Source organism: Leopardus geoffroyi, chromosome B2 (genome assembly GCF_018350155.1).
Source record: "Leopardus geoffroyi isolate Oge1 chromosome B2, O.geoffroyi_Oge1_pat1.0, whole genome shotgun sequence".
NCBI classification, from domain to species: Eukaryota; Metazoa; Chordata; class Mammalia; order Carnivora; family Felidae; genus Leopardus; species Leopardus geoffroyi.
Genome location: NC_059332.1, coordinates 14465775 through 14488549, shown reverse-complemented (window position 1 = coordinate 14488549; position 22775 = coordinate 14465775).

Sequence of the window (22775 nt, the reverse complement as noted above, 5' to 3'; positions counted from 1 at the left end):
GGTATTCCCACCCCCACGTCCATTCCTGGTAGCCTCGGGACAATCCTGATGACCCCAACCTTACTGCAATGGCTCAGCACCGGTGTCCATATGTCTAAGGGCTTAGGGGTGTGAGTCATGCTAACATCTGGGCAGAAGAAACCCTACCCTAATTGAAGGTGGATTTAGGTGTGAGCAGCTCCCTTGAGGCTGGTGGGTAACCACCCTGAAGAATGCTGCCTCCTCATGCAGATTCACTGTGAGGCATTAAAGTTAAGCCTCACCAGAGAGCTTTCTGGTGGAAGGATGGACAGTGGTCCTAGGGCAACTGGGGCCCCCACTCGGGACTCATGCCCTGCCTTCTTCCTAAACTCACCACCCCTCTCTAAGACACAGCCCCCGAAAACTATAGCGGGTGTCCCCAAAGGACTGTGAGCTTGCCCGAGTGCAACTAGACCCTTGAGGACCACTGCGGCCAAAAAGAGCTACACAATGTACGACAAATCCCGCCTGATGCAGAAGGATTAGAAGGCTTGGGGCTTAAACTGATCACGATACATGTAAGGGAAGAAACAGGGAAAGTATTATCAATATAAAATCTTCTGAAGACAAACAAAGAAAGTGGAGCACTAGGCACGGAAAGACCGTGGGTTCAAATGTGCCATTGACTTAAGTGCTCTACACAAGTTACTCATTTATGTATGTATTTATTTCTCACAAATGGGAGTGGTGCTATTATTAAACGCGTTTTTCAGATGAGGACATCGAGACACAGAGAGGGTTAGTGACTTGCTTATGATTACAGGCAGAGCTGGAATTGAACCCAGTCTACCTCCGAGTCCAGCCTCAAGCGTATCCCACTCTCATGCTTGACGAAAGTCTCCCGTGGAAGAAAATGGCAGCATGGATGCGGCCGAAGAAGGCGTGTATGGGTTGGCTAAGGAACCCTTCTTGAAAGCACGAGGAATATATAAAGTGATAGAAAATGTAAAAGGAAAGCTAAGGAACATAGACTATAAAGTGGAAGTGTCAACATTCCGATTGCAAGAGACCCGGAAAGACGAAGGAGACCGAAAATAAGAGAACTGTATGATTCTAAACCAAATTGCTTGAGTGATGTCCTTGCACCACGCCTTAGCTGACAAGAGGAGGTGAGTTTCAGCACCTACATTGTCCACCTGTGCTATTCCTGCCGGTGGTGGGAATTTAATGAAGTCATGACGCCTGAAGTCATAATCCCCGTTGACTTTTGCCTTAGGAGACTGCCTCGTCGAGGTAAATGGCCAATTGCAACGCTTGGGGTTTGTAATACGGCACACCAGGGTGGAGGAAAGCACAGTCGCACAAAGGTTTGGGAGCAGGAAGGCACACTGGCCTCTTTCCAGGACCGTGGAAGGGGCAAAAGGCAAAGTGCATCCTCCAGATCAGGGGTCCGAAGCCTACAGCTCACAGGCCAAATCCAGCCTGCCACCTGTTGTTGTGAACCATCTTTTACTGGAAGACGGTCATTTTCACTCGTTTTCCACTTGCCTATAGCCGATCTGGCCCTACAAGGCAGAGCTGAGTAGCTGCGATAGAGACCGGATGGCTCACAAAGAGAACGAATTATTTACTATCTGGCCTCTTAACAGAAAACGTTTGCTGAGCCCTGAGCTAGGTTGGTGCTTCGCAGTCAGTCCCGACTTGTCCCCCGATCCCTTCATCCCACCACGTCTACACACGACTCTTCCATTCCCCTCTCCCCGGACCCCTTCCCACCTATCCCTGGGCCAGGTAACTAGGACTTCCCCACCAGTGGGCTCCCAGTGGGAAGTTCAGCTCGTCTGTTTGCACCTGAGCCATTAAAAAGGCGGTTTTAGTCCTCTGTGTTCTCAAGGTGTTGCGCCTCTATAAAATCAGGGAGGGCTCAGCTGAGTTGACGATGGGTGGAGTGAAGGAAGGAAAAACCATGAGCAACCAGAGGGTAGATCGTTCAGCCACAAGCAGTGCTCAATAGCTCACCTAATTTACACGAAGAGAGAGAGAATTTGACCTACTGCTCAAGGGGGGGAAATACAGCCGGGGCTGGGAGGGGAAGAAGGGGCTCTCTTCTGGACAGTCCGTTGTTGGCATTGCAGGTAAGGCCTTTGCCCGGCCCTCCACCCCGCCCTGCTGAGACGACATTTCGTAAGGAGAAAAGAGGAGGTGACTCCCTCCTGCCGAGAGGTTCCTGACTTGGCTGGAGTGTTTCGCTGTGCTGACACGTGTTTTCTTCTTTCTCTTCTCAGCTTAGCTGAGCACACAAATCACCCCGCGTTTATTTGCACAGTCCATATGTGAGATAGAGGCGGGACAGTTGGACTGAGGGCAGAAGGAGGGGGGTGAGGAGAAGGAAGAAAGGCAGAGGCTCGGGACGGGCCAGGCCGAGCCTTCCTCACATTAGGTCACTGTTTATAGGAAGAGTTAAAATTAAACCGAGGACTATTTTCCAAGCTCTCCGACATCGGACACGGCTCCCTACGCCATCCCTGGAATGCGGCGCGATAAACATCACAGGGCACATTGCATGATGTTGAGAGAAGCGGGAATCACAACGCCACACCGAGGGCAAGGCAACGAATGCCAGCTGCCACAAAATTATCTTGGGGATGGACGGCATCCTTGCTCTCGCTGGCTTTTCCTGTCTTTCTAGTTCCCACCTTTTGATCCATAGGCAACCACATTCCCTGTGAGCTACGTACCCAGCCGTCCCCGTCCCCATTTGGCCGACAGCACAAGCTCAAAGTCGGTCTCCTCTACAGAGCCTCGTGCTTCCTCCGCACCCTCCAGTTGCCTCAGTGACTCACCGTGACCCTGTACGGTGTATAGTGTTATCACCAATTTACAGGTGGGGAAAAGAGAGATTCAGGGACCTGCCTATGGTCATAGAGTGAGCGAGCTATGGAGAGCACTCCAAGCCGGGTCTCCTGTGAGCCCGTGAGCCCCCCGCCCCCACTGGAAGCTGTCCTTCTGAGCTCCCCTGTGCTCCACGGCCCTCCATGTGTTTGACCAACTAAATGGCGACTAGAATCGTTGTCCCCCCCACCAGCAGGGAGTCTCAGTCGTTCTCCTCATTGGCTCCCTGGACACCAGAGCAGTGTCTGTTACATCACGGGTGTCCAATAAATCCGTGTTTGGTGAAGGTCTGGGCATCTGCCTATTGGCTGTCCGTTTGCCTTGTTTCCTGGTGGCCCCAAAGGTCTTTGAAGGGCTCGCGGGTTCTCTTTAATAGAGGACCGACACAATAGCCTCCACCTTGGCCTCCAAGGGGTTTCGGTAGAAATAAAATACCGAGGGGCGCCTGGGAGGCTCAGCTGGTGAAGCGTCTGACTTCGGCTCAGGTCACGATCTCGCGGTCCATGGGTTCGAGCCCCGCATCAGGCTCTGTGCTGACCGCTCGGAGCCTAGAGCCTGTTTCGGATTCTGTTTCTCCCCCTCTCTCTGGCCCTCCCCCATTCATGCTCTGTCTCTGTCTGTCTCAAAAATCAATAAACGTTAGAAAAAAAAATTAAAAAAAAAAAAGAAAGAAAAAAAATACCGAGCACAAGGTGAATCCATCCAGGCCACCGAGCATCGCTCTCCCTGTGGTTTCCGTGCTGTCAAAATGCATCCTTTTATGACTCCAGTGCTGACATCCTGCCTCGCTCCGTAGCTCCATCTGGTAGTCAGATTCCTCCTCCCTGTTTGAATTCTGTATCTATGGGTTTCAATAAGCCAGCAAACACTCACTTCGCCAGCTCCGAATTCGTTCTTCCTTTCCTGCCTTTTCCGTGTCCTGGCTGGGTGCCAGGATCCCCCTTCAGGAGAATTAGGACGTAGTGCTCGGAGTCCGATGTCTCCACCTAGTTAGGGCCCCTCTTCTGGGACGGTGTCTCTTCGGGGGGCTCCCACACATGCCAGGCTTCTCTCCCAGTAATTCCCAGGGTGTTCGTGTCGGAGGCAGGGGTGGGGACGTGTGAGCCCGCGCCCTGACTTTCGGCACAGGGTGTCGGGGAGCGGGTGGGGAGGGCGCGTTGTATTGTCACAGGAGGCGCTCTGTCATGGTGATTGAAGGAAACAGTTTCTTGGCCACACGTCCAGGATGTGCTTCAAGGAGGCCAGGCAGGATCGTTCATATCTTGTGAGGAGTGGTGTTTGGAATCTTGAAATAAATGACCAAAGCTTGTAGCTTCGTCTTGTCTCCGGTTGTGCGGGGTTTTTGTGTTTTTTTGATTTCTACTTTTTATCCTGAGGGTTATAAAGCTACCTGGAATCAGATTAGCCCAAGTCAGGGCTCCAGAGAAGTCACTAGCCAGCAAAATCTTTCCCCCAGGATCGCCTGTCCTTCCTTCCTTTCCATCCTCCCCAGGCTCTTGGTACTGACCTTCAGGCACTTTCCACGCCGCGCTGGGATTATCGGCTTCCTTGTGTCCCCTTCCCTCCCCATCCTCTCCGTTCACACAGAGGCTGGCTTGTAATAGAAGGGCAACAAAATTTCGTGACATCACTGGTTTTTCTCAGACTCCAACAAAGGACTGTTGTAAAAATATCACGAGAGCAGAAATGACCCAAGGGAAATCTCATGTGATTATTGAACTACTTTTTAGGTTTTAAAACACATTCACCGCTTTTTAAAATAGCCTGCATTCCCCCTCGCCCCCCGTTTCAGTTGCATATTACTTTGTAACAACCACCTCCTGCGGTTTCTTGGGAGCCTGAAGTTGCCAGGGGTCAGTTCACCATTCTCCAGCACCAAGTACAGTAGCTGAGGTTACTCATGGGAACGCACTCACCTGGGAGCTGAGGCTGGAAATTTCTGGATGGCCTCTTTTCCCTGGGGGTCTTTCTCCAATGGGATGCTCATCATTCGTTGCTTTCGCCCAAGGCTTTTTACAGCATGACAGATGGCTGTGAAAAGGCAGCATCTCAAGAGGACAAGCCCCAACGTGCACGTGCTGATCAGGCTTTGCTATCACATTTGCCGCTGTCCTGTTGGCCAAAGCAAGTCATGTGGCCAAGTCCAGAACCAATGTGGAAGGGACCACACGAGGGCACGCAGCCTTCTACCACGCCTGCCATCCTTCTTGAATATTCCTTGTCTCGTATGCTGATGGTTCAATGCACCTCGTAGATCGATTCCCTTACCCTGAGTTGGTCAACAACATGTATTGAGTCCTTGCCTCAAGAACTATATATTTTATTTGGGGACCTACATGATCTATCCCTGAAGATATTTTAAGCTATCTACCAGTGCTATTTACGCATAATAAAAATATTAGTTGCTAAAGCCACCAGAGTCAACACAGTAAAAACTTTCATTATCAGAGTTAGTATATGATCCAGATGAACCCCCTTTTTTTTGTATGTGTCCGGAGAAGTTTGTTTTCCTTGGATGCCAATTCTAAGCATGAGGACTCCGATAATTCTCTTAGAAAAAAAAAAAAATGCCCCACGAGTACAACATGGTTGTAGCCCTTCATCATGATCCTCACAATCTATATACTCGTTTTGCTGCTCAAGAAGCAACCTCACTCTTTATCACTCACCTAAACGATCATCCAGGGGGGTGAATGACAGGTAACATCACCTAAGACAGTGTTCGCACGGTGTGGCCCTTGGCCGGCAACACCTCGGAAGTTGTTAGCAATGCAGACGCCCAGGCCTCACCCGCACCTACCGAATCAGCAACTCTGGAGGCAGGGGCCCAGCAATCTGTTTTAACAGCCCTCAGTGATTCTGATGCACACTCACGACTGAGAACCGCTGCTTTAAGGACCACAAGGTCAGACCGTGGCTTTTAACGTGGTGATGCTACAGAAGGACAATTTGTGTTTCCCCAGCGTTCATGCGTTGAAGGCCAATCCCCAGGATGATGATATTTGAAGGTGGGGCGTTTAGGAGGCGATTAGGTCCAAAGGGTGAAACCTTCATGAATGGGATTAGGGCCCTTAGAAAAGAGACCCTAGAGAACTCCCCTGTCCCTTCCACAGTGTGAGGTTACAGCAATAAGATCTATGAACCAGGAAGCAGGTTCTCCAGACACCAAATCTGCCAACCCCTTAATCTTGAACTTCCCAGCCTCCAGAACTGAGAGAAGTCTATGATATTCTGTCACAGCAGCCCAAATGGGCTGAGCCAAGTGACTTAGCTACAGCTCCCCTTATCCATGGGGGATGCGTTCCAAGATCCCCAGGGGATGCCTAGAACCACAGGTAGTACCAAACCCTCCATATATCATATTTTTTTTTTCCTATACATACATACCTATGATGAAGTTTAATTTATAAATTACGCATAGTAAGAGATCAACAAAAATAGCCAGTAATAAAACAGAGTAATTATAACCAGATGCTGCTGTAACAAAGGTTATGTGAATGTGATCTTTATCTCGCGCATGCGAAGTGTCTTATTCTAATGTACTCACCCTTCTTCTTGTGATGATAAGAGATGATAAAAGGGACAGTGGGTGACCTCCGGTGTCCAAAACCACGGATAAGGTGGGGGCTACTGTGTAGAATGACTGCTCACATACCTGCCCTCTTGTGAATGTGCACGTGCATTATTTACCCTGACAAGCAATGGTGAAAATCTTAACGCTTTGGGTAGAATCATGCAATTTTTCGGAGAGAAGAAACTTCTCCAGAGAATACAATATAGATTTGGCGTGTTATGTGTACTAATTTAGACATACCTATCAAAAAGTTCTTTTTATTCCTCTTGTCTAAAAATTTCGAGCAGACGCCCAGAATTTCAGGTTTAAGTAACTGCTAGAGGAAATCTTTGGTGGAGTGTCTATTTTCTTTTCATTTTCCTGCTACATCCCAGGCAAGAATGGTCGATGAGAAATCTGAAAAACGAGTCAGAAAGTAATCACACTTCTTTGAAAAAAAGTTCATCCCCAGACCCAAGATGAATATTGTAAAGAATCTCATCTTTCCAGAATTGTCAAGCCATCTGGCAAAAGAGCTGACTGATACAATTTCTATTTTATTGACCAAATCCTCATATCCATTTCCTCTTGTCCTCATAAATGTAAATATTTTCCAGTTAAATTTGGGGGGTTGGCAGTAGTGGTGTGGGTGGTTCCTCCCACGGGCTGCTGGGTTTTTTTTTCCCCTTTAGAAATGAAATGAAGGCGATTTAGAATTATGAATTAAATGCCTTCCACATTCACATCTTTGATTCAACAATAGCGTATCTAGGAATTTCTGTCAATAAGTCATTGAGAATGTGTGCAAAAAATAGCCATACAGTATTCATTTCATCACCATTTCTAATAGGAATAAACCGAGAACAACCTAACTTTTCCACAATAGAGGATTGTCTTTAAAAGTATGTGTGTGGGGTGCCCGGGTGACTCAGTTGGTTAAGCATCAGACTCTTGGTTTGGCTCAGGTCATGATCTCACGGCTTCGTGTGTCTGAGTCCCGCATCCGGCTCTGCCCTGGCAGCGAAGAGCCTGCTTGGAATTCTCTCTCTCCCTCTCTCCCTCTCTCTCTGTCTCTCTCTCTCCCTCTGCGCCCCTCCCCCATTCATGCTGTCTCTGTCTCTCTCAAAATAAATAAATAAACTTAAAAAAATATGCATATGCATATGTACAACTGAATAACTACAGTCATTAAGATGATAATTGATACGGATTATAGAAGAATAGTAACGGACATGGAAATATGTTCAGGCACGAAGCCTGCTTGATAATCAAGTGTTGACCATCTCACATAATTGACTGAATACCGTACTGAAAATGAAAAACAGAATGGTTGTGTGGGACAGAGTGGTTATCAGCGTATCGGTTGTTCACCCTCTTGTTGTCTTGCTGACCTTGCCCTGCATCACAGGAGAGGATCATACTGCACATCGCTAGCCTGGGAAAAAGGGCAAAACCAAGAATTCGCAGCGGTTTCTACTGTGTATGTGTAGGGCTTTCACACAAAGATAAAGTCGTAAAATCCCAAGTCAGGGACCTTCCGTATCATGGTGCACCTGCTGTGGGAAACAGTTCGGCAATTCCTCAAAAAGTCAAACAGAATTATCATGGGATGCAGCAATTCCACCCGAGGGATTGAGCTCCAAGGAACTAAAAACAAGATTCACATAAATACCACGTACCCACGTTCATAGCCGCATAACTCACAATAGCCGCCCCCCCATGGAAACCACCCAAGTCTCCACCAACAGATAACCAAAATGTGGTATATGATTCGTTCATCAAAAGGAATGAAACTCTGATACATGCTACAACATGGACAAACCTTGAAAACGGTATGCCATACGAAATAAGCCAGACACAAAAAGATACATATTGTATGAGTCAACTTACATGCGGTATGATTCCACTTACGGAATCCATAGATCCATAGGCTAAGCCATAGACATAGCAAGCAGAATAGTGGTTATCAGTCGCCAGCAGGGAGGGGAGAATGTGGAGTTATTACTTAATGGGTAGACCCTTTCTGTTTAGGATAATGACAAAGTTTAGGAAATAGACACTGATGGTTACACAACCTCGGGAATAGTCCTCATGCCACTGAGAAATGGTCAATTTAGTGTTATGTGTACTTCGTGAAAAGAAGAAAAAGGGGGAGAGGGGGCGGGAAAAACGGGTAAAGGTGTGAAAGATAGAAATTTCTAGTTGCAAAATGTGCAAGTCATGGGGATGTAATGCACAGCATGGGGGCTACAGCTAATAATACTCTATTGTATATTTGAAAGGAGCTGGGAGAATGGATCCTGAAGGTTCTCATCATAAGAAAAAGAAATTTGTAAATACGTATGGTGACAGACATTAACTGTAATTACTCTGATCATTTCAACATGAATTGAATCATTGTACTTTACACCTGAAACTAATATAATGTTGTGTCGTTTATACCTCAACCTAAAAAAAGAAAAGAAAAGAAAACAAGTTTTTTAAAAAAAAAAGAAAAAAGAGAAAATAGTACGTACAATATACTTTCTACAACTGTATAATTCCCACATGCACTTTTGGGTTTTTTTTTTTTTTTTTTTAATTTTTTTTTTCGACGTTTATTTATTTTTGGGACAGAGAGAGACAGAGCATGAACGGGGGAGGGGCAGAGAGAGAGGGAGACACAGAATCGGAAATAGGCTCCAGGCTCCGAGCCATCAGCCCAGAGCCCGACGCGGGGCTCGAACTCACGGACCGCGAGATCGTGACCTGGCTGAAGTCGGACGCTCAACCGACTGCACCACCCAGGCGCCCCGCACTTTTGGTTTTAAGATGTCATCATTTGTAGAAGCGCCGGGGTGGCTCAGTCGGGGAAGCGTCCGACTTCGGCTCAGGTCGTGATCTCGCGGTTGACGAGTTCGAGCCCTGCGTCGGGCTCTGTGCTGACAGCTCAGAGGCTGGAGCTTCCTTTGGATTCTGGGTCTCCCTCGCTCTCTGCCCCTCCCCTGCTCATTCTCTCTCTCTCTCTCTCTCTCTCTCTCTCTCAAAAATAAATAAACATTAAAAAAAATTTTAAAATAGATGTCATCATTTGTGTGTGGCAACATTAGCATAATAAAAGCCTTTTTGGAGAGAGGAAGCCACAGTATGTGTACCCACAGTTCACATTCAACTATTTCAGAAATACTAAACTTTGAGATACTTACATCGTATAGACTAGGAAATGTATACACAAGCATGGAAAAAAGTCTGGAAGATGCTCACAGCTAGTATTTTGGGTGAGGGAATCATGGGTATTTTTTATCATTCCATTTTTTCATGTACGTATTCTCAATTTTTTTCGGCAGACAGTGCTATCTTTGTGAGAGTAATTTTGTATCTAGTTTTTTTTTTTTTTTCTTTTTTTCTTGACTGCTTTTTCTAGAATGATTTTTTGGAACTCACGGTCTTACCACTTCTCCCACAACAAACAGCATACACTCCCACTCTGGACATAATGCCAGAGAATTAAAGTCAGTGTGAAAAGACCTCCCTGCGTTCGGCCAGGGTGAGGGGGACTCACCTTCGCTCAGCTCCTTGTGGCTTCATCCAACTTCCCTGCGCCCGGCATCCACATCAATATTTACACACTCCATCATTCCTCGGGTTATTTATTTTCCTTGGTCCATTTTGCACAGTGACTAAGTTTTGCAGCATGGAAGTTGACAGAATTTGTCGCTGATATCAATCTTTATTACGTTTACTGCTGAGGGCTCAGAAAATGGCGGTCCTGGAGAGCAGCATCTGGCGATAAAGAAAAGCCATGCTTCCTTTTTTAAAAAAAGTGTTTGTCATTGTTACTCAGAACCTTGATTGACCCATGTTTACACTTCCCCGTGATGTGTTTTCAGTTTTTATGCAAACAACACCCTCAGTCCTGCTCACCAGCCGCTGCCACCCAGAGACGGGGTAGGGACATTCCTCAAGTTCTCTCATCCTCCTCGGGCCTGAGCACTGAATCCCGGGGGCTTTCTTGTGTCGCACAGCCAACCTCTGACAAAGGGCTGGGTTCTGTTGAGAGATCTGCACACTGGGACCTCCTCCTCCTGGAGCTTCTGAAACTGAAGATGCCAACGTAGGAAGGTGGCTCCTCGTGTCTTGCGTCGTGTGTGCGTAAAGAGCAAAGGCTCTAGAAAGAACCCCACTCCCTGCCTCCCTGTTGCTAGCAGTGATCATTGACAGATTACTCAACTGCTCTATGCCTCGATGGCCACATGGGACAGAGAGTACTACCTCCTCGTCTTACTTTAGGCTCTTTTAACAAAACACCGTAGACGAGGTGGCTTTTTTTCTCAAGGTTCTGGAGGCTGGACGTCCATGACTAGGATGCCAGTGTGGCATCCTCTTTGACATCTCTGTCTTCCTGGTGTGCATACGGCTGCCTTCTTGTCGACCTCACGCAGCAGAGAGCAGAAAGGAAGCAAGCTGTCTCTCGTCACTTCCGAAAGGACGCGAATCCCATCACAAGGGCTCTGCCCTCATGACCAAACCATCTCCCAAAGGCCCCCACCTCCTAATGCCAACCCGGGGGGGGTGGGGGTTAGGGTTTCAAAATAGGAAACAAACACGCAGCACATAACACTACCTCATGCAGTTGTTATCACAGCAAATAAGTTAGTACATTTCAAAGACTTGGACTAGTCACCCAGGGCACAGTTGCGCACAACAAAGATTAGTTTGTGCTCCTATAAACGTGGAACAGGCTCCCGTGAAAGGCAGACATTCTCCTGGTGACTTGCTTTTCACCTTCACCGGCAAGATCTGCGTTGAGGGTGGCAGCTCCTCCCCACTGTAGGTCCAGAAAGAAGTAGAACTTCCAAGCTGGTCTTCACGCAGTACTTGATTCGTGTTGGTCGATAGCCTCAAGCAACGAGGCTAGGCAAAAGAATGCCAGGAACCAAAATTAATGCAAACACTTGCTTAATGTGCAGCCAGGGGAGATGGAAAAAAGCAGTGTTGACAGATCTGTAAACAGCAACTAGGTTTTAACGCCCTCAGCCACTGGCTCAGATTAGCATCGTCTTACATGCAGAGAAACATGGAATAGATGGTTGGATCCTAGCAACCTCCTTAGCCATTCTGCCAAGCATGAAAATCACGTCCATAAGCAAAATACGCACCTGAATTAGCCTTTGAGCTGTTTTTTTTTTTTTTTATTATTATTGTCACTATTGAATGAAGTTTTACAAAGTGACCCTGCCCCTGGGTTCACCATCTAGATAAAGGCATAGAACATTATTAGCGTGCCAGAACCTTGTAATGACTCTTAGTTATTAACCCCCTTCCTCCTTATGGTAGTGATTCTTCTGACTTGAATCATCACAGACCTGTTTTTATTATTTTTGAACTTTATATAGATGGTATCACACATAAGTACTTCCCATGTCCAGTTTCCTGTGTTGAATATTATGTCTGTGAGATTCATGTTGCACGAAGAGTTTGTGCTTTTTTGTTGTTGCATCCTGTGAGTATTTTATTATAGTAAATATGCCACATAAATATACCCATCTACTCTTGATAAAGCATTTGTTTTAAGTTTGGAATCATGACACATCTTATTTTCCCACCTATGTGTTTAAATCTGCAAATCTCCATCTTAGAACTATTTTGGCAACATGCCTCAAGTTTTGATATATAGTATTTTCTTTTTTTTTTTAAAGATTTAATTTTTAAAAATTTTTTTGAGAGTGAGAGAGCACGTGTGGGAGAAAACTCAGAGGAGGGGAAGAGAGGAGAGAGAATCCCAAGCAGGTTCCACACTCAGGTGGGAGCTTGACGTGGGCTTGATCTCACGACCCCAGGATCATGACCTGAGTCAAAATCAAGAGTTGGACACTCAACCAGATGAGCCACCCAGGCGCCGATATATAGTATTTTCATCTTTATTTCATTCAAAATACTTTCTAATTTCCAATATGATTTCTTTTTTGACTCCTGGATTACTTAGAAGTTCATTGCTTAGTTATCAAACATTTGAAGACACTCTTAGACATGATTCTGTGATTGATCTCTCTAGCTTAATTCTACTGTGCTATGAGAATACACTCTGTCTGATTGCTATCCTTTGAAATTTGTTATGACTTCCTTTGTGGCCCAGTATTTACTTAGCTCTGGTGAAATATTCCTTGGACCCTTGTATATTCTGCAGTTTGAGGGTGCAGTTTTCAATATGTGTCAATTAGATCAAGTTCATCAGAAGTATCACTCGAATACTTTATGTATCTACTTGTTTTATCAATTACTAGAAAAGTAGTAAATTCTTCCACTATACTTGTACATTTGTCCAATTCTCCTTTGGGTTCTACCAACTTTTGATTTATATGTTTTAAAGTAATGTGTTAGGTGCACACAAATTTAGGATTGTTACATCTTCCTGTTGAATTGGCCCTTTTTTCACTAACTGAATTTGTTTCCTTCATCAACAAAAAATTCATCTTTTTCTCTAGTACAATCTCTTGCCGTAACAAGTGTCTTTTTTCTACCAATACCAGAGCTTTACTTAGTGGTTGCATAGTATATACTTTCAAATTTACTTACATTTGACTTATGTCTTTGTAAGCAGCATATAGGTGGGTTTTTTTTAATACAGTCTGAATATTTTTTGATTTAATTGGAATGTTCTCTTTACATTTAACATAATTATTGATAAATGCAGATTTATAATTACCTACAACTACTTGTGTTCTGTTTGTCCCTTCTGTTCTTTGTTCTCATTTTCTCTCCTTTCTGGACTTCTTTGGCATTTACTGAGTATACGTCATTCCATTTTCTATTTGATTTTTAGTTATACCCTTTTGTATCATTACTTTGGTGGTCACCCCAGAGATAACAATATGCGACCTTGGTTTATGAATCAATCTCAACATGTGGTTTTGCCACTTTCTGGATTTAGAGTAGTCATTATATTTATTCCTTTATAGTCTTCTGTGCTGTCGTTTTCATGTTTTTTAATTCCACATATATTTTAAACACCACAAGACGTTGTTATTTTTGTTTTAATCAAGCAATATGAATGTAGATTTACCCACACATTTATCCTTCCCAGGGCTCTCCACCCCTTATCTGTTTTACACTGTTTCCCTCTAGAATTATTTTCTTTTTTTTTTTTAATATGAAATTTATTGTCAAATTGGTTTCCATAAAACACCCAGTGCTCATCCCAACAGGTACCTTCCTCAATGCCCACCCCCACCGTCCCCTCCCTCCCACCCCCCCATCAACCCTCAGTTTGTTCTCAGTTTTTAAGAGTCTCTTATGGTTTGCCTTCTTCCTTCTCTGTAACTTTCCCCCCCCCTACTCCTCCCCCATGGTCTTCTGTTAAGTTTCTCAGGATCCACATAAGAGTGAAAACATATGGTATCTGTCTTTCTCTGGATGACTTATTTCACTTAGCATCACACTCTCCAGTTCCATCCACATGGCTACAAAGGGTCATATTTCATTCTTTCTCATCGCCAAGTAGTATTCCATTGTATATATAAACCACAATTTCTTTACCCATTCATCAGTTGATGGACATTTAGGCTCTTTCCATAATTTGGCTATTGTTGAAAGTGCTGCTATAAACATTGGGGTACAAGTGCCCCTATGCATCAGCACTCCTGTATCCCTTGGGTAAATTCCTAGCAGTGCTATTGCTGGGTCATAGGGTAGATCTATTTGTAATTTTTTGAAGAACTTCCACACTGTTTCCCAGAGCAGCTGCACCAGTTTGCATTCCCACCAACAGTGCAAGAGGGTTCCCCTTTCTCCACATCCTCGCCAGCATCTATAGTCTCCTGATTTGTTCATTTTAGCTACTCTGACCGGCGTGAGGTGGTATCTCAGTGCGGTTTTGATTTGTATTTCCCTGATGAGGACTGACACTGAGCATCTTTTCATGTGCCTGTTGGCCATCTGGATGTCTTCTTTAGAGAAGTGTCTATTCATGTCTTCTGCCCATTTCTTCACTGGATTATTTGTTTTTCAGGTGTGAAGTTTGGTGGGTTCTTTATAGATTTTGGATATTGCCCTTTGTCCGATATGTAATTTGCAAATATCGTTTCCCATTCCATTGGTTGCCTTTTAGTTTTATCGATAGTTTCCTTTGCAGTGCAGAAGCTTTTTATCTTTGTGAGATCCCAATAGTTCATTTGTGCTTTTAATTCCCTTGCCTTTGGGGATGTGTCAAGTAAGAAATTGCTGCAGCTGAGGTCAGAGAGGTTTTTTTCCTGCTTTCTCCTCTAGGGTTTTGATGGTTTCCTGTCTCGCATTCAGGTCCTTCATCCATTTTGAGTTTATTTTTGTGAATGGTGTAAGAAAGCGGTCTAGTTTCATTCTTCTGCATGTTGCTGTCCAGTTCTCCCAGCACCATTTGTTAAAGAATTATTTTCTTTCTATCCGAAGATCTCTCTTTGGTATTTTATTCTCAGGGTCCTGCCAAAAGTGAATTGTCTGAAAAAGTTGTTATTATGCCTTCATTTTGAAAGATCTTGTGTTTGAGTACAGAATTCTACCTCTTCTAAGGGAGAAGTTATTTCCTTACTTATTTGTTTATGTTTAACACTTTAATAATGTCATTCTTCCGGTTTCTCAAGGTCTATTGTTAGTGCTGTTATTAGTCTCATAAATGTACTGTGCCTCTCTTCTCTTCTGCTGCTTTTAACATCTTTGTTTGATTGTCAACAGCTTCACCATGATATTCTAGTATAGTTGGTGGTGGTGGTGTAAGGTGGGGAGGGGTTGGTTTTGGTTTTTTATTTTTTGTTTGTTTCTTTTCTTTTCTTTTCTTTTCTTTTCTTTTCTTTTCTTTTTCTGTTTTTGTTTTTGTCTTTTGTTTTTATCCTGTCTTGAAAAATCCCTTTGAAAATTTTCCAGCCAGCCAAAATAAATATTGGGATATGTAGCAACCTTGTATGGTGACAGATGGTAACTAGATTTATCATGGTGATCACTTCATAATGTATATACATGCTAAATCACTATGTTGTGCATCCGAAACTAATATTGTATGTCAACTATACTTCAATAAAATAAGGATAAATAGTCTGAGATATTCTCAGAAAGAATAATGATATTTAAAATATCTTTATGATTACACACATATAAGGCTATGTAAAATTGTTCCACAGCTCACTGATGCTTTTACATTTGTTTGCATTATTTCTTCTGAGCTTCCTGCTAGTTTCCGTTCCTATCTTCAAGTTCACTAATCTTTATTTAGCCATGTCTAATACACTGCTCGTCTCATCTCATGTATCACTTCGTCTCAGACATTCCAGTTTTTACCTTCAGGAGTTTTATTTGGGTCTTTTAAAAATATCTTCCGTATCTCTACTTTCCCATTTGAACATATATAATATAGCTCTGGCGACTATTTTGGTGACCTCCTCTGCTCATTCTAACATTTGTATCAGCTCTGGATTGATTTCAATCGATTATTCTCTCCCTCTGTTTTACTGTTCTTTGAATGCCTGGTAATCTCCGTTTGAATGCTAGACATTGTGCATTTTACCCTGTTGGGTTCCTGATATTTTTGTGTTTATATAATCTTTACCTTTGTTCTGGGATGCAGTTATTTGGAAGCAATTTGAATCTTTCACATGTAACTTTTATGAGTTGTTAAGTAGGTCCATAGCCATGATCTATCTAAAGCTAATTATTCTCCTCTAGAGGAGAGACACCATTCCTGAGTATTCTACCCAAATATCTCATGGATTAGGAGATTTCCCAGTGTGGCTGATGGGAACAGTTATGATTCCCAGCTTTCGCAAGTGCCAGGTGCCATTCTCTTGTTCTTTTGTCTCCTCCCCCCATTTTTGAATAGTTTTGGACGTAGATCTATACTTCACTATATACTTAGGGGGGACCTTTGTAGATCCCCAGGGTTTTCTCTCTGTGCAGCCCTCTCCTTTCTAGCATACTGTCGTGTGAGCTGTGGCCACAATAACCTTCCTAACCTCAGCTTCATGTCCTCGGTTCTGCCTGGGTTTCCTCTCCTGCACTGCAGCCTGGAAATTCTCTTGAGACAGTAAACTAAGGCATTCATAGGACACCCCTTTGTCTTCTGTCTGTCCTTTATTGCCTGATGGGCAGTCTTGAAAATTGTTGTTTTGTGTATTTTGTATATTTTTGGTTGTTATTTCAAAAGGAAAGTAAATCCAGACCCCTTACCTCCACCTTGGCAGAAGCAGAAATAAGTGTGCCCCATTTTAAGATTTTATTTGACTCCGGGACTCTTTCTTATGGTGCCTACTTTGGGAGATTGTAGGTTAAAGCATCCAATCCTCATGAATAACAGAATCTGACAGACACTAAACACTTAGTAGTTTTTTTTTTTTTTTTTGAGCTAAGAAATGAAATTTACCTTTTAAACTCCAATTCCTTTGAGAGGTAACACTTCTCACACCATTAACATTCATTAACGCTGATTAGTTTATCTGAAGATTGGTTTTCCATTTATTTTCTTGTCTATCAGAAATCCAAAAAATGGGGGACATAAAATTACAGAATCAGAAAATTAGGTTGCGAGGAGAGAATGATGATAAGGAGCAAAGCTTGATGGTGTCAAAGGATCTTTGTTCTTAGAGCTTCTTTTTTTTTTTTAATGTTTATTTATTTATTTTGAGAGACAGAGACAGAACATGAGCAGGGGAAGAGCAGAGAGAAAGACACAGAATCCGAAACAGGGTCCAGGCTCCGAGCTGTCAGCACAGAGCCCGACGCGGGGCTCAAACTCACAAACCGTGAGATCATGACCTGAGCCGAAGCCGGACGCTCAGCCGACTGAGCCACCCAGGCGCCCCAGAGCTTCTTTTTACAAGTGAGGCAATTCCTTCAGAGGTTAAATAACTTGCCTAATATCATACAGCTTGGAATGGAAAGGCTAGGGTTAGAATCTGAGTTTAAATTAGATAATGCACATAGATGTGGCCTGTCATATAGGAATGAACAAGAGAAGCCAGTTCTCTTTCCTTCTAAATCTAATGCTGGGGTAGGGGTACTGAATAAAGAAGGGAGTCTCGCCTGGGGCTCCTGGGTGGCTCAGTCGGCAAGTGTTCAACTTCAGCTTAGGTCATGATCTCAGGGTTCATGGGTTTGAGCCCCGTGTCGGGCTCTGTGCTGACAGCTCAAAGCCTGGAGCCTGCTTAGGATTCTGTTTCTCCCTCTCTCTCTGCTCCTCCCCTGTTCATGCTCTGTCTCTCTCAAAAATAAATAAACATTAAAAAAAATTAAAAAAAAAAAAAAAGAAGTGAGTCTTGGGATATTCTTCAAAGGGTCCACAGTTAATAAGCTGGCCTCCTGAATTGGCCTGAGACATTGGAACAAGCATGCCAGGGGTAAGGGAGGAAAAAGAAGGAAACATAGAGGCCACTTGAGGACAGTAAGCACAGAAGAGAATGGAAACAAGTAACATATATGTCAAATAAAAAAGCCACTGCCACCAACTAGAAATACTTTCAGATTCACCTTCCTTCCTTCTTGCCTCTTGGAATCTTCTCATACACTGGCTCCCCAAGGCCCATTAATCCATTGGCTTCCTATCTTGTTTCGGCTGCTCTGACTTTCATAGACTGGCTTTGGTCTAGATACTCAGTTCTGCCTCACCAACTCCTTAAGATTCTGCTTCAGGCATCTGTCCAAAGTGCCTAGTGCCTCAACTCTTTCAGCCCAGCCCCCAGAACACTGCTGGCTCAGGCTACAATGGGGTAGAAGCGCCAGACCCACATGGTCCAAAACTTGCCTCTGAGCCAGCACGGAATCTGAATGAGGATTGAGCTGTGTCCTGATTTCTGCTATAAGCTCAGCACAATCACAAGGATTAGCCCAATCGCAGCCTCCTACCACATTATGCCTTGAAGAGAATGGTGAAATGAGGGAGTTTTCCATTCTGCAGGCGGAACACCTTCTGCTCCAGGGAAAGATGAACAGATTTTGTTTAAAGACTCTCGTCCTAAAGCTACAGAACTAGATTGCCCAGGAGGCCATGGGCCCATTGGTGGAGAGAGAGAGAGACAGACACAGAGACAGACAGAGAGACACTGACAGTGGGTAGCTGGGTGGATAGAAGAGATGTTGTCCAGAGTTTTCTACGAGGACGTAACAGTCTTCTGGTGGGACTGACCTGTGGATTTCAAGGGACCATATTCTGGGATCACAGCTCTAGGTGGGAATCCACCAGTACTGAGTTTGGCTGAGGCCACACTTTGTAACATGCCCAGAGCACACACAGGTGCCCACCAGGTGGCAGAGGACCAGCGTTGGATAGAGCGTCCAAGAAACACAAGAGTTAAATGATAAGGGATGTCATAGCTATAGACTAAGTCATGCAACTGCCCCGTTGTGCTGGTATCACATAAGTTTTTCAACTTACGCAATTAATCATCAAAGTTATGATCATACTGACACTTTCTGGCCCCTTGATATGAAACAGGCACTTTTTCTAAGCACTTACACACACAGTGTCATTTAATCCTTCCACAACAACCTTCCATAAACAAGACAGCTACTAGCATCTGCATTTTACTAATGAGAAGACTGAGGCACAGAATGGTTAAGCAACTTGCCAACATCAGGCAGTGACTGAGCAGTGGAGCCCCGAGCGCAGCAGGGCTGGTCCTGGACCTCCCTCCAGTCAGATGGTGGGGGCTTGGGGGCCAGGTATAATTGGATTTACAAAGAAAGAAGAAAGAATTGCTATGCTTCCCATTCCCAGATACCAAAGCAAAGTTTTACCTTCTGCACCAACCAGCCCTGAGGAGAGGCTGGTTTCTTTCGTAGAATTGGAGTATGCTTGAGGGCAGCCATCACGCCGATAGAACGGTTTACCCTCCGAAGTGTCTGTAGAAAAAAATATCTCCAAATTCTGCTTCCTTGCGTGATATGGAGAAAGAGCAGAAGACACACTCTCAGTAGGCTAAAAGGTCTTAAGGAGAATTCCATGAGGAAAAAAAGAAAATCAAAAAAAACAAAGAACAGCAACCACATCAAAAACCCTTCGATTTTTAATTTTTATTTGGCCTTTTGTGTGTGTGTGTGTGTGTGTGTGTGCGGCATTTTGAATTTCTCCTTTTGGATGGATGTAAATTCAACTGCTTTGCTACTCGACTTTAAATTTAGGTAAGAACCTTAATATAAATGGCAGTTTTTCAACCCAGTATCCAGTCCAGTAGCCTCCCCTTATCCAAGGGGGATGAATTCTGAGACTCCCAGAAGACGCTTAAAATTGCAGATAGAACCAAACCCTATATACGCCGTTCTCCTACATGGACATACCTACAATACAGATTTATTTATAAATTAGGCTCAGGAAGGGGCGCCTGGGTGGCTCAGTCAGTTAAGCATCCGACTTCCACTCAGGTCATGATCTCACGGTTCATGGGTTCGAGCTCCGCGTCGGGCTCTGTGCTGACAGCTCAGAGCCTGGAGCCTGCTTCAGAATTTGTGTCTCCCTCTCTCTCTCTGCCCCTCTCCCCTTCACACACTGTCTCTCTCTCTCTCTCTCTCTCTCTCTCTCTCTCTCTCAAAAATAAATAAACATTAAATAAAAAATTTTAAATTAGGCTCAGGAAGAGGTTAACGGCAATAACTAATAATAAAGTAAAGAACAATTATAACCACATACTGAAATAAGAGTTACATGAATGTGGTCTCTCTCAAAGTATCTTACTGTACTATACTTCTCTTCTTCTCATGACGACGCAAGATGAGAAAACGTGCATGTGATGAGGTAAAGTGAGGTAAGCACCATGACGAAGCATTAGGCTGCCACCCACCTTCCGACCATACGTTAGGAGGATCATCAGATCGTGGGTCATGGTTGACCTGGGGAAACTGAAACTACAGGTAAGGAGGCTGGAGGGATTACTGTGTTTCGGTAAATTGGTACTACTTGACCCAACGTAACTTTCCCCAAATATTTTGATCAACATTTCTAAGAGGCAGAGCATCAGGTGCACGAGAGCACAAACTAAATGTAATTAGCAATTACGAAATCAACCTTAAAACTTGGGCTCTCAACCTCAAGAGGCTTAATCGGAGCAGAGACACCAGAAAAAAACACACATCAAAGGGCTTAACAAAATGCCCCCAGACAAATCGCTCGTGTGCAAAATAGGTACGTTGATATGAATGAGAGCTAGTCTTGTCATAATACGTGGGCACGTCGGTACTTTACACGCACTCTATGCTGTCGCGTTTAATCTTCGCTTTCAGACGAGGGAATGAAGACCAGAGGTGTTAAGTGGCTCGTCCCCAACCACACAGCTAGCAAGTGACAGAACCATGTCTCAAGGCCCAGCCTGTCTGGCCCTATCACGCTTGCTCTTACCCCTCCCCTTCTTTCTTGTTTTACTTGCAGTCTTTTGTGTTTCCATACAAAGTTTAGGATTTTTTTGTTCTCGCTCCGCGAAATCTTGCCTCCGCCCTTTCTAGAGAGACGCAGCGCAGTGAAGTCGGACATTCCGAGCGGACGGGGTAACAGACAAATCCACAACAGAAATACAGGTACGATCGGCTTAGCGGGGGGGACTCAGCATCAACTGGCAAGGTAGAGGGGAATTTGATAAGGTGAAAAATAAAATAGTGTCGAGGGGTACTACAATCAAGGGGAAAAAAAAAAGACCTTAAAATTTAAAATATAATAAAATTATGGGGCGCTTGGGTGGCTCAGTCGGTTAAGCGTCCGACTTCAGCTCAGGTCATGATCTCGAGGTCTGTGAGTTCGAGCCCCACGTCAGGCTCTGGGCTGATGGCTCAGAGCCTGGAGCCTGCTTCCGATTCTGTGTCTCCCTCTCTCTCTGCCCCTACCCCATTCATGCTCTGTCTCTCTCTGTCTCAAAAATAAATTTAAAAAAACATTTAAAAAATTTAAAAAAAAATAATAAAATTATAAAATATAAAATATAATAAAAGTATAATATAAATAAAATATAATAAATATAAATAATTATAATATAATATATATAATATAATATAATATAAAAATAAAAAACATAAAAATAAAATATAAAATAATATAAAATATAAATATAAAATATAAAAATATAAAAAACATAAAAAATAAAATAATATAAAATATAAATATAAAATACAAATATAAAATATAAAAATATAAAAAACATAAAAAATAAAATATAAAATAATATAAAATATAAATATAAAATATAAATATAAAATATAAACAACATAAACTATAAAAATATAAAAACATAAAATATAAAATATAAAAAATAAAAAACAATAACAATAACAATAACGAAGAAAAACCAGATAAGGAAGGATGAGGGTATGTTGACCCCTATTTCAACTTCCCTGATTCCTTCTTCACAAAATCATTTAGGGAATAGAGAGACAATAGGAGGGCAAAGGCACTTAATCAGAGATTTTACAAACCACTAAATCAAAAGAGACTGTGAAATCCCCGCCCGGGGAAGCTAACAGTGAGATTAAGTGGATTAGTCTACTGTACAGGAATCCGGGGAATGCGGCTGCATGTGATTTTTTGTTGTGGGTTACCCGGCAGCAACCTTACGGTTTTACATCTCCCCGAAACATATGGGCTTGTGCCGCCCTTCTGCAAACCAGCAAGAAAGAGCAGCGCCTGGCCCGGGGCCTTCCCTGCACCGCGCTGGCTGATTTCTGGAGGGCGAAGGATGCCGATATTTTACCAAGAGTTTGAGCCGGCAGCATGCTGACAATGACAAGGCAATCGGGCTAAGCACACCCATAATTTCCACGCCCCGAACCTGGTTCGTGATGGTGGCGCGGGTGGGGGGTGAGTGGAACAAGGCACAAGGAGCTGGAATTAGGAGTTTTGGCGTCAGCCCTCCCAAAGAAAGACGGAGAAGAAGGCCCTCTGGACTGTATGCCTCCCAAACTTTGGGGGAAACTGCTACCTGACGACGATCTAGAAGAGTCCCTTCTAAGCTTCCTTCCTTCTGGTGGTAACGGCCCCGGCAGCAGCGGCGGAAATGAAACACACAGACCAACCACACAGCTGGCTGGTCTTCAGAAATCTGCGTCCAAACTCCAAACACCCAGAGCCCTGGAAAGATACGTGCACGAACTCTGACCTGCCAGAGTGAACAGTTTACATCAGCAGTCTATCATAAATAATTAATATAGCCCTAGGAGATATAAAGCCAATGACATGGTATCTCTCCCTTGGCTCTAAATGCAACTCCAGATAACCTACTTTGAACAGTAATGTGTTCACAGTATGTGGGAATTAACTGCTCAATATAATAAGTACTATTGAATTTCCCATCTCCACACAGATAAAGGGCAACCGCCCCCCAAAACACAGTAATAACAGTAACGGAGTGATGGGCGGGGGCGGGGGGGAGAAGAATCCCGTTTTTTTTATTACAAC